Source organism: Podarcis filfolensis (assembly GCF_964270895.1).
Source record: "Podarcis filfolensis genome assembly, chromosome: 16".
NCBI lineage: Eukaryota > Metazoa > Chordata > Lepidosauria > Squamata > Lacertidae > Podarcis > Podarcis filfolensis.
In genome coordinates, this window is record NC_139620.1 from 39,475,207 (window position 1) to 39,488,098 (window position 12,892).

Below are 12,892 nucleotides of genomic sequence, written 5' to 3' on the forward strand. Positions count from 1 at the left end.
TTAAGGGCCATATCAAATTCAACCATGATTGCAGAAACATATCCCAAGCTATACATTTCAGCCTGGTGCACTACAACTGTGACTGTGCCAACTCATTGTCCCCCTCCCATTTTGGATGCATGATTTTCAGCATCTTTTATAGTCCTAATGGTATCCGACTTCAACAGTATGATTGAACAAAGAATATATTTTCACAAAACATGTTATGTAGTGGCAGAAAGCTCTTCCTCACATCAAATGATTTTTCAGATATTACGTTGTAAGGTGGTGGGTGGAAGCAAACCATCTCATCCAGTTAGAATCCAGGTGAGCTTTGTGCAAGTAAATCAGAATGATGCTCTGTAAACAGGAGGAGCTCTGAACTTATTTCCAAGCTGCTTGCCTATTGACAAGGGGTTTAAGGGGAAGCTGGGCATCTTTCTGCCAGGGAGGCTGTAGCAAAATCCTGCAGTGAAACCCTGCATCCAGCAAGGGGTTGGACTAGATGACCTGCCAGACCCATTCTGCCTCTGTGGTTCTCTTGTCTGGACTGAACATTCTGCCAGTCACTTTCATCGGGTGACCTGGTGTTCCCGCATTATGAAAGAGGGAGGGAGGGAAAATGTCTCTCTCCCCACCGCACCCTGCTCATAAATTTTATAAACCATGATCCTGCACTTCTTAGATGGCTACCAATTACATCTCCCTACAGAGGCACTGCTTAGAGGACAGATAGTGCAGCAACTGTACACAAAATAAAAACGAAATCCTCATTTCCGGAGCCAAGATGTTCTTTGACACACCTGGTCTGCAGCTGCCCTTTCCTGCAGAGCGGAGGCTGTGCGGGTCAGAGGGCAGCTGCATATTTCTCCAGAGGCCTCTGATCAGAGGAGCGAGCCAGAAAGCACTCTGCACATTCCTTAGATGCTTGCTCCCCCCTTTCCTCCCACATCTGCGAGGAGGCTTTGCGTGGGCTCTTTGTCTCTCCAGCCGCACTCACATGCTGATGCCTTTCACTTTGGTTGGCACCAGCCAAGGTTATCCTTGCTGGTGTTTGCCGGCGCTGAGTTTGCATTCCCATGCTGACTTTGCATAATATGCAGTTTGCATCGTTGGAGCGCTGTCTATTTAGCAAGGATCAAGAGCCAAGTCACAAATTATGAAATTGCTAGGTGTTCTGTCCATGCCGATAGGGTACCTCAGCCATGCCTAACTTGGAGCCCTTCAGATGTTTTGGACTACACTTCTCATCATCCCTGACCCTTTGCCATGCTGGCTGGGGTTGGCAGAGGGCAAAACATATGGAGGGCAGTTGGTTGGGAAAGGCTGGGGTTGCAGTGTGCCCGCCCCCCCCCCCGGTTGGGATCCCGTGGTAGTGACAATCTTTTGATCAGTGCTGTGGGCCCCTCACATTAATTTCCCCACAATGCTCCAGATGAAGCATCCCACAACAGGAGCCAAAATTTTAATTTGCTACAATGCTCCACATGTCACGCACATAGTGGATAAATTCAGTTGGTGATTTCGTTGTCCTGGGCAGCAGGAAAAATATTTAAAGGGAAGCCCACAGCATGTTTTCAATGCTAGTGAGATTTTTCTTACCATCCATCTTCAAATGTTCTAGGATGCGGGTGCAGAAGTTATGGGCCTCTATGTGTCACTGTGGAAGAAAGGGCAGTAGCTCAGAGACAGAAGATCTCAGGAATGAACAAGCAAATATCAACAATTTTTGCTCCTATTTCCATTTTTGTTAGAATTCCGAAACATCAATACTTTTCACACTCACACAAATGTCCTAAAGTGATTTACAGCATAAAAGACACTAAAACCATATATAAAACTATCATAAAACACAATGCCCAAAAATGCTATTTCAATCATATTCATAGAAAGGAACCCACACTAGTACAAGATGAGCACTAAAACAAAGAAAAAAGGATAAAAGAAAAATACAATATCACTATCCTTCACATTAATGGTCAAATGTCAGGGTAAACAGAAATATTTTAGCCTTGTACCCTTCCCTGCGGAGAGTATTCCAATAATGGGGAGTCAACCCTGAAATGGCCCATTCTCGTGTTGCCACCTTCCGCGCACAGAGAAGGGTCTCTGAGGACAAACACAAGTTCATGTAGTGAGAGGCGGTCCTTGAGGTATTAGGGTCCCGATCTGCATAAGGCTTTATAAATCAAAACTAGCACTTTGAATTAAGCCAGGAAGTGCAGTGGCAGTGAGAGGAAGCAGTGGAGCAGAAGGGTGGTTTGTAGGATCATGTCTCCCCCATTACCACACTGTAATAAGCAAGGGAATGGTATTCTAACATTCTCTTAGGTGCCACATCTGCTCAAAAGGAGTGGAAACTTAGTTTTAAAAAAGCCAGATTCCTTAGGAATGACATCAGGCAACTTTCCCAGGTAATGTTAAGCCAGCAGTTGAGCAAATTACTATTATTTGCATTTGTGGGCACATGTCATTCCTCTCTTTGCTTATAAATAAGTACCTGTTTTACAGAGTGCATAATTGGACACAAACTAATTAAAAACAAAACAAGGAGCAAAAGACCAAATATGCCTTGAAGCACTAATGATTAATGTGATACTGCCAAATGCACTGGGCTAAGCCAAGTATTCTGAGAGGTGTGTGTAAACTCTGAGCTGCTCCTTCACGTTTCATATCCAAACAACCACCTACTATTGATCACCAAGATGTCAGTCTCAGTTCTTCCCTCATTCTAAAGACAGCTGTCCAGGTCACTGCTGCCAGATCAAAATCTCAAAAATTAAGAGACACATCAAAACTAAAAATAAAATGACTAAAGGCACAGAGATGGCCATTATCTTCCAGCAGGTTTTGAAAATGAAGGAACAATCCTTTTAATTACAACTATCAGGCCATTAAAATCAATCAGTCCTGGGGTTTCCATGCTTTCTGCCTAACGGGAAACCTTTCAACATTGATTTGTTCGCAAAGAACCCCCACATATCACAAACCTCCATGGCCAGCTGTCTGTGTGTTTAGTTATGAAGGTGACCGTTTTCACATTGCTCCAGAAGGAGAAGAGGGCATAGATCTGCATAAAATGTGCATATGTTGATTTATAGAGAGAGGGGCACACATTTAGAAATCATTACTATAACATAACTTAAATAGAAACACAATTATGTCTCACCATAGTGGGAAAGACCAAGTGATTTGTGTGTCTGCTCAGTCTGCCATCCAGGTGCTAATCGCTTAGAAGTTTTGATGATTAAGCAATACATAAATCCTGCTAAATTAAAAATAAATAAATAACTGCTAATGGTCACTTCTGTCCAAAGGTGGAGTGAGGCATAGGTCAGCAATAAAACCATAAATCAGTTGATGTCACTGAAGTTAACTCTTTATTCAAATAAACCCAAACAGCTCAGTCCTAGTGGTCACAGCAAGGGTGCCAACTTTAATAAAATAAGGAGGGGCCGATCACATGATGAGGTGCATGCACACCATTTGAATGGCAATGCCCATCAACTCTGGGGCGGGCAGCCCCCTCAAATACTTTAGGGGAGGGCAAAGGGATCTCAGCCCCTGGGAGTCACAGCAACCCTTCTCAGTAGGTCTTGCCCCAAAGAAGCAGTTGTGAGGACTGAGGGTCTCTGGCTTCCCAACACTCTCTAAGGCTCCTCCCCTGGTTCCTTCCCCAGCGTCTTGTCTTGTTGCTCTGCCCTCTTGATTTCTCTTCATTGAAGGGGGAGGCAGGTCACCGCAGAAGGGGGAGACTCTCTGGGTTATTCAGCAACCTGCCTCCACTCTGCTTCTTGACCCCTCTCTGCTTCTGCTCCTGATTCTGGACTGCTCTCTGCTACTTCCTTATCCTGCTCATTAAACCCTGTTGCTCTTTCAACTTCCGACACCTCCTCCTCCCAGTCTTCTCCTCCTGACCATGCAGCCTCCTCCCGCCACCAATCCCCTGGCTCTGAGGCTTTGTCCCCTGGAGGTCCCCTTGGGGGTTCCCCATTGATGCCTCCCACCACTCCTTTGCATCCAGCCAGTCCATGACAGCTTCATGTCCTCTGCTGCTCTCTCTTCTTTCAACCATGCTCAGACTAAACAGCCCATCAAATAGAGGACACTTTCAAACAGGGGTCTGTCCTCTGTAAAGTAGGGCAAATGTTCACACTTCTAATGATATGCAGTTTTGTTTCATACTTTGGCATACTAAAGTACTTGGTCAGGCCATTTGTCAAGAGGTTTGGTGTTCACACACCTCCTCCTCCCCATTTCTCTCCCTCCTTACCTTTCATGGCCCATTCTACACACACACACACACACACACACACACACACACACACTTACTTCTGAATGTGCACTAACCATAGTTTACTTCCCAAACAGCACTGGAAACTATGGTTTGGAATGGAACATAGGAAGCTGCCTTAAAACAATTTGTTCACCTAAATTAGGGATGGAGGAGTAATTCAGCTTTGTTTGCATTTTAATGAGAAACTTGCACTTGTCAAACCAATACACAAACAAAAACATATCTAGCCTTTGAAATTTGCTGGTCTCCCATTTTTGCAATGCAGTTCTCCAAATAACATACTGTGAACACAAATGCATGTATTAGAAGAATATGTGTATGAAAATGTACACGTCAGTGAAAATATATATAAAATGCATTATTGTAGGATAAATTACTTGCAAAAATGTGGTTACTAGTTAAAACCATACATAAAATGTATTAGGAGAGATACTTAATAATTTTCATGATGATTTTTTTTAATCACTGATTGCTGCATAAATGTAGAGAATTGAAATTAAGTTTGCAACAATTAGAAACTAAAAGAGCGGGAATAGATAGTTTAGTCCATTCCTGGTTGAGACCAGTATTGTTTATACTCATTGGCAGTGACTCTGAAGGGTGTCAGACAACTGTCTCTCACATCACTGATTATATCTGATCTGTTTAACTAGAGTTGCCTGGGATTGAACCTAAAGTGTTCCTCAGGGGTGGCCCAATACCAGACCCTCCAAGTGTCCCTATTTTCCAGTATGCTTGAAGGAGTGTCTCTACCCCCATCGTTCAACCCGGACACTGAGGTTCAGGGCCCTCTGGCGGTTCCCTGAGAGAAGCGAAGTTACAGGGAACCAGGCAGAGGGCCTTCTCGGTAGTGGTGCCCGCCCTGTGGAACGCCCTCCCATCAGATGTCAAAGAGATAAACAGCTATCTGACGTTTAGAAGACATCTGAAGACAGCCCTGTTCAGGGAAGTTTTTTATGACTGATGTTTTAATGTAATTTTAATCTTTTGTTGGAAGCTGCCCAGAGTGGCTGGGCAAACCCAGCCAGATGGGCGGGGTAGAAATAATAAATTGTTATTATTTTTATTTCCCAGGGACGTCCCAGATTTAGAAAAGCTGTCCTGGTTTCTGATTTGATCCTGGAATCTCGGGCAGGCGCATGTCAAAGTTAACACACGTGATAAAGTCCGTCAGGGCTGGGGGGGGGGCACCCGTGCCAGTTCATCCTTAATGCGGGGATGAAGTCTCTGATGGAAGTGGAACCGACCGGCAGCTTCATTCCACAGGGTGTCCGCAGCCCACCGACGGAACTCTGAGGCGTACTCGGTAACTGGGCGAGCCCCCTGCTGGAGCTTCTGCAGGGCCATCTCAGCCGCCTGGGCGCGATTCGGCTCCCCGAACATGCCCTCTAGGGCGGCAATGAAGTTGTCCAAATTCCCCAGCAGAGGGTGATCGGCCTCAAGGTTTAGAGTGACCCAAGAAAGTGCCAGGCCCACAAGGAGGCCGACCATAAAGCACACCTGGCTCCATGGGGTGGGAAAGTCTGCTGCACAGGTGGCAAACATCAGCCGACACTGGCATACAAGGCCTTGAAGGGCCCCATGCTCCCCCCTGAACCTCTCTGGCGATGGGACGGGGGGAGCACATTGGGCCGGGGCTGCAGCAGGGGCCACTCGAAGCGCTTGAACCTCCCCCTGGAGCGTAGCTACCTGCGTGTGGAGGTTCTGCAGCACTGTGACAAGATCAACAGCCCGGGCTCCGTCCATCTTGCACCCTGGCCGGGACGTAGGTTGGCCACAGCAACGGGTGGTTGAAGACCCGGCTGGGGATGTTGGGACCAGGGGCAAGATGGCGGGGTGGGAGCAGGAATGGGAGTCCAGAAGCCAGGAGTCAGAAAGCCAAGAGTCCGAGGGCCAGAGAGCTGGGAGTCAAGAAGCCAAGGTTCCGAGGGTCAGGAAGCAAGGAGTCAAACGCAGCGAGGCAGGGAACGTGTTGCTGTGGCAAAGAGCTGAAGGGAAAATGCTGATCTTATATCCCTTCCTGGCTCTTGCCACCAGGTGCTGTGAGTTACCAATCAGCCTCACCTGTGTGGCCTTGCCTCTCTAGAACAAACTTAGGAAGGCCCTAGTCCTGCAGAGTCCTATTGATCACATGGCCTGGCTCCTGCACGCCCACCTGACACCAAGGAGAGAGCATTGGAGGCTGCCTCACACAGAATCACAGAATTGTGGAGTTGGAAGGGACCCTGAGGATCATCTTAGTCCAGCCCCTGCAATGCAGAAATACGCAGCTGCGCCATACGGGGTCAAACCTGCAGCCCTGGTGTCATCAGCACCATAGCTAGTCAGACCAATGGCCCACCTCGCTCAATATTGTCGGTGCTGAACAGGATTTCAAACAGGAATCAAACATCACATCCGCACCATACATTTTAGCACATTTTAAAAAATCAATATTTTTATTGATTTTCCAATATTGTTCCATAACAACCTCGTTATAATAACACCAATTTTCTCCAATTAATACAATTATTAAAACCAATTATTTATATACCGAATTATACTATTATATACCGTATTTTCCCCTCCATAACACACAGATTTTTTCTCCTAAAAAGTAAGGGGAAATGTCTGTGCGTGTTACTGAGCGAATGTGTGGTCCCTGGAGCTGACAGGCGCGAGTGAAGGCAAAAATCAGGCAAATATCAAATCGTCCGGAGAAGGGAAGCCTTGAAAAGAGGAGGCTGCTGCTTTCCTGCATTCTGCCTCAGGGTCTTACTGCCCAACTGCTTCTGTTTCGTTACTGTGTTTGCTCAAACGGAACAAAGAGCAGAGAAAACCCCTCCCCTCCAGGCAAGCAGAGGGGAAAGCAGAGCGTCCTTCCTTCTAATTCCTAGGGACTCGCAGGCAACGTGCCGGTGGGAGAGAGAGAGAGAGCTGGCTGGCTTGGGTGGGTGGGTGGGGAACTTTTGCCTTCCTTTCCTCCCTCCGGTAAAACCCCTCTCCTGCATTCTTAGCCAGCTGCTTCTCCGCACACCCCTCTCGTGCTCCTTGTCCCTTCTATGTTTTCCCTTCCCTCCCCACTTAAAACGTGGTTACAAAGCACGGATCCACATGGATCCTCAGGATCTTTGCATTGGGTCACCCCAAATTCACCATCAGATCACATAGCAATGATCTGATGCAAAAACAGGGCTGCAATGGTGCAAAAATGTGGTTACAAAGCATGGATCCACATGGATCCTCAGGATCTTTGCATTGGGTCACCCCAAATTCACCATCAGATCACATCGCATGCCCATGGCTACAGCCTGCACCAAAAAAATCACGCACCCACTGTTGCCTGGGGCTGCAATAGTGCAAAAACGTGGTTACAAAGCATGGATCCACATGGATCCTCAGGATCTTTGCATAGGGTCACCCCAAATTCAACATCAGATCACATAGCATATCCATGGCTACAGCCTGCAGCAAAAAAATCATGCACCCACTGTTGCCTGGGGCTGCAATGGTGCAAAAACGTGGTTACAAAGCACAGATCCACATGGATTCTCAGGATTTTTGCATTGGGCTACCCCAAACTCACCGTCAAATCACATGTCTGTGGCCACAGCATGAAGCACAAAAATGATACATCCACTGTTTCATTCAGAATTTTTTTTTCTTGTTTTCCTCCTCTAAAAACTATGTGCGTGTTATGGTCAGGTGCGTGTTATCGAGCGAAAAATACGGTAATTTAGGCTTCAAGGAAGGAAACCAAAGCACAAAATGAACACTCAAGCCCTTCAAGATCCTATTAAGTGGGATTGCTTACAAACGACTCTTAAGGACCATCTGCTTTCGGAATTCCCTGATAACATTGAGGAACACTGGACCAAGCTACAAACATCCATTATTGCAGCCGGTGAACAAACTATTGGATACCAAACCGAGAAACACCAGGACTGGTTTGATAAGAATGACGGTGAGACTGAACACATTATTGACAAGAAACGGAAGGCTTTCAGATCTGGAAAAGAGATAAAAACTGCGCCACTAAAAAAAACACCTATGCCAATGCTAAGGCTGAGGTTCAAAGAAGAACCAGAGAACTAAAGAATACCTGGTGGATAAAAAAAGCTCAAGAGATGCCAGTGTACTGGAAGAAGCAAAGATCACCAGTGTTGAAGCAGTGATTCTTCAACATCAACTTCGTTGGACTGGTCATGTTGTGCAGATTCTTGATTATCGTCTTCCAAAGCAACTACTCTATTCCGAACTTAAAAATGGAAAGCGTAATGCTGGTAGTCAACAAAAGAGGTTTAAAGACTCTCTCAAGGTAAATCTTTAAAAATGTAGTATAAATACTGACAACTGGGAAACACGGGCCTGCGAGCGCTCCAATTGGAGAACAGCCTTTGCCAAAGGTGTCATGGACTTTGACCTCTGCTTCAGAGTATCTGACGAAGTGTGCATTACAAACGAAAGCTCATATCTTGAAAGCTTATATTTAGTTGATCTTTAACGTGCCACTGGAATTATTTAAAAAGATTTTTTCATCTTTCATCTTGTTATTTATTATGGACTTTAAAGACGCTGGAACTCAGGACAAAAGGGAGAAACGTGCTAAGAGGAAAGCACGTTTGGCAAACTCTCACCATGACCAACTCCCGCCTGGTAACCTATGTCACCACTGTAGAAGGACATGTGGATCCAGAATTGGCCTCCTCAGTCACTTACAGACCTACTGTTAAAACCGTGTTCATGGAAGACAGTCTTACTCAGCTACAAGTGATCACCAAAGAAGAAGAAAATAGGAAGAAGAATACAATTATTAAAACCAATTAGTTATATACCGAATTATACAATTTAGTTAAAGTGACTTCCTGATGTGCTAGTTTTGATGGGTTCCTCTTTGGGGTGTTTTTCCCCCACTGCATTCCCAAATGTTAATAATTTCAATTACATTCCCTTCAAGATAGTAATCCTTTATACAACAGCTATAATCTTATGGTTTCAATTTGTGTTAATATATTAAGTAACTTATAAAGTTTCAAGTGAGGTACTCAGTCTGTAATCATTGTTCTTTCCTGCATGTGGCAATCCCCCCCAATAATATTGTCCCAACCATATATGGTGTTGTATCCTTCATTCTTCAAACTGTTGATCTTTCCATGGGTAGGCAAACTAAGGCCCAGGGGCTGGATTCGGCCCAATCGCCTTCTAAATCCGGCTCGCGGACAGCTCCGCCACTAAAATCTGGAGTGTGAAAAGACTTGGGAGTACAGAAGCACAAAGCCTGTTCATTGTGGCCAAATTACACTTTGACCATTATCTCTGAACTGGATGCTCATATGTTTGTCACGTAAAGAACTTACGTTGCTGCAGCAAACATAATTGCCGCATTGGATATTACTCAGAGTTTGCCATCAAGGTTATGGCCAAAGCAAGAATTGCCAGTCAATCCCAGCTTGTTTAAGAGTGCACCTGTATGATACATCTGCTCATTTAGGGACACACTTAATCCATCTCAGGTTATCATTTAAAACAAACATGTAATGTGTGGAATGGCCTAAAGTACAAAGTGGTATTTAGTGGAAACCCACAGAGCTAAAAGGTCTGGAGTCACAGAAGACATTTCGCCTATTGGATGAGCCCAGTCCACAGAATAAATAACCATCTCCTGACACATAAATAAATTGCTGCAGCTTTATTAAATCAATATTAATTCATAATCTTTAATGCACAATTACAGTTCTATCTCACATACAAAACTACCCTCTCTTCAAAACCTCCCATCTGTCAGATTTATAATTAGCTTATTACTGGCCATATATCTGCTAATAACTTTTCCCTGAGCCCTGTGAGGTGAATTAAGGAGAGCTAATAAAGCATGGCTGGTAATCCATTTACAAGTCTGTCTTACATTTTTGTCCAGGCTTCAAATTAAAAGATACATTTGAAGCAGAGAGGAGGAGAAGTATGGGATTTCCTTCACACACCTCAGAATTCCTTGGCCTTTCCAGATTTAATCCAATCTGGAAATCCGGGCCTAGCAGGGGAAGTTTACCTGGTTTTCTATGGGGGGTTAAGAAATACGGTAATTTCAGGAACTCAGGCATAAATGTAGGCTGTGAACGCCTTCAAAGGACATTTATAGCACAATTTCCCTCCTCAAATAATTCTGGGCACTATACTGTAGTTTGTAAAGGGTCGCTGAGAATCGTAACCCTATAAGCAGTATACCACCTTTTCACAATCCTTTAAGGGCAATAATGTGCTTCAAATGTGTTTTAAAAGCATAGTGTGTATGGAGCCACAATTTGGTTCTGTGTCTTCTCCCTTTTAAGTACAAATGGCTAGCATAAGGTATGTGTAGGCAGTGGGCAGGTGGGCTGGTAAAATTTAATAACTTTTCAGATGTGTTCACAAGGCTGCCAGCATGCACAAAAATACGAGATGTGTTAATTTCTTAATAACTGCAAACAAGAAATATGGTCACATCTCAGCAGTGCATAGTTTATTATACTCATAAGCTGCAAGTTGTGGTGTTGGGAAATCTCCAAACACGGTCCTGTCATCTTATCATATTTATTGGAAATTGGCAAGGTTTGGAAGAGGGGTCCCAAGTCCCTAAGCATCACAAAGCCTGACACTCAAGGCATCTCTAGGATGCAAGCTACTACACATTAAACAGCCACTTCAGCTACTGTTTGTTTTCACTGAGGCACATCAAGAGTGTTTGTGTGCTTATGCAGTCCTGATGCCTCACTGCCCCAGGCTGCTTGTGTACAGACAGCCTGGGAGGAAGCCATAATGATCTGAGTAGGGCAGGAAAGACAAAGTCCATTCTGAGTTATCTGGGGCACTCAAGATCTAGGGAAATGAAATGTTCTCCGCTTTTTGTAGCCATTACAAGGCACGTGGACAGAAGCTAGACCCAGGAGGTAGCAAGGTCAGGACACTTCCAGGGCCTCAAGGTTGGCAAAGAGCCTACTGTTCCAACACAGGGAGCACCCAAGACCAGCAGCAGCCGCTTGAAAGAACTTGCACGTCCTGTATCTCAAGCTAAGGAGCCCTCAAAATCCTAGAGCTAGCAGTGTACCCAGACACCATTGATACCTCCACATTTATTCCATTCCATTTGTCCAGGCGGACACTGTCACCTGCCTTCAAACTTACCAAGCCCAGCAGCTCCATGCAACCTGAAGTGATAATGCCAGGCTGTCAAAGCAGGTCAGTTCAGCTATTGTTGTTGTTTAGTTGTTTAGTCGTGTCTGACTCTTCTTGACCCCCTGGACCAGAGCACGCCTGTCTTCCACTGCCTCCTGTGGTTTGGTCAAACTCATGTTAGTAGCTTCGAGAACACTGTCCAGTTTAGTTATAGCTTCTGCATTTACAGCAGCTGATGCCCATCAGACCCTTGGAGACTTTGTTCAATCTATGACCCTGAAGAAATGGCCACACCTCCCTCTCCTGTATATAAAGCCATGTGGATTCATTTGTAAGCTCAATTACAGATAGGTAGCCGTGTTGGTCTGCCATAGTCAAAACAAAAAAAAATTTTTTCTTCCAGTAGCACCTTAAAGACCAACTAAGTTGGTTCTTGGTATGAGCTTTCGTGTGCATGCACACTTCTTCAGATACGAAGAAGCCCAAGTTATAGATGGTCTCATAGTTAGAAATAGTGCAGCAGGGTCCCTTAGAGAAGTGAAGGACCAGAAATAATAAATATTACTAAAGAAACTATTGTTTGTTGTCCAACATTAAGGTTAGGGGATATTTTTGATGATACCAATATGGTAAAAAAGATGGACTTATATATGATCCTGGCAGAACGAACAGTAATTGCTACACCATGGGAAGCAGCCCAAATCTTGCACTGGATGTTTGATACCACCCACTCTGGAATATGACTTTTTGGGGAAAAATTATGCATAATTTGAGAATTCATCAAGGACTAGAACCTCCAGACACATTTTACGTTATTTGACATTCTTTTATGACATTTACAGCAGAACCATCATTTTCAAAACAAGCATCATCACAAGCCTGGCAAATCTGGAACTATACTCGATAATCTGATACTGTTTTTATATTTTAATTTTTGTCTGTTATTATAATTGTTCTCTCTGTTTTATATACATTATAAAATTAAATAAAAAAAAACACACGTTAAACCCGCCCCCCTTCAAAAAAGGGGTGTGAAGGACAGGTGGTTGAGGAAGTAACTATTTTCACTCCCATTTCTTTCCAGGCCTTCATATCTCAAGTTATTTGCCTTGCTCCTGGCTTGGACATTAATTCTCTTCTCATATTGTTTCCTGCCCCTTTCGCTGGGGAAAATCCAGTTTTTCTAAAGGCGAGAAAAATGCTTTCCAAATCCACACCCACTAACGTCATGAATGAAATCCCATTTTATGAGAGAGGGTTTGTATATATAAGCTTGTGCATTGAAAAGGCTTTTTGTGTGCTTTAGAAACTGGGGGAAGAAGAGTCATAAATTCCACAGATGGAATATTGATGCTGCAGCTGTTAGAAGCAACCGGGACAGAGTTTGGAAGAAGAGGGGATCTTGGAACAATGATGCAATACAAAAAGCCTTAAAAGGCGCGCAGGAGGTTGAGAGACCATGTTATTCAAAGGTGGGCTGTATGA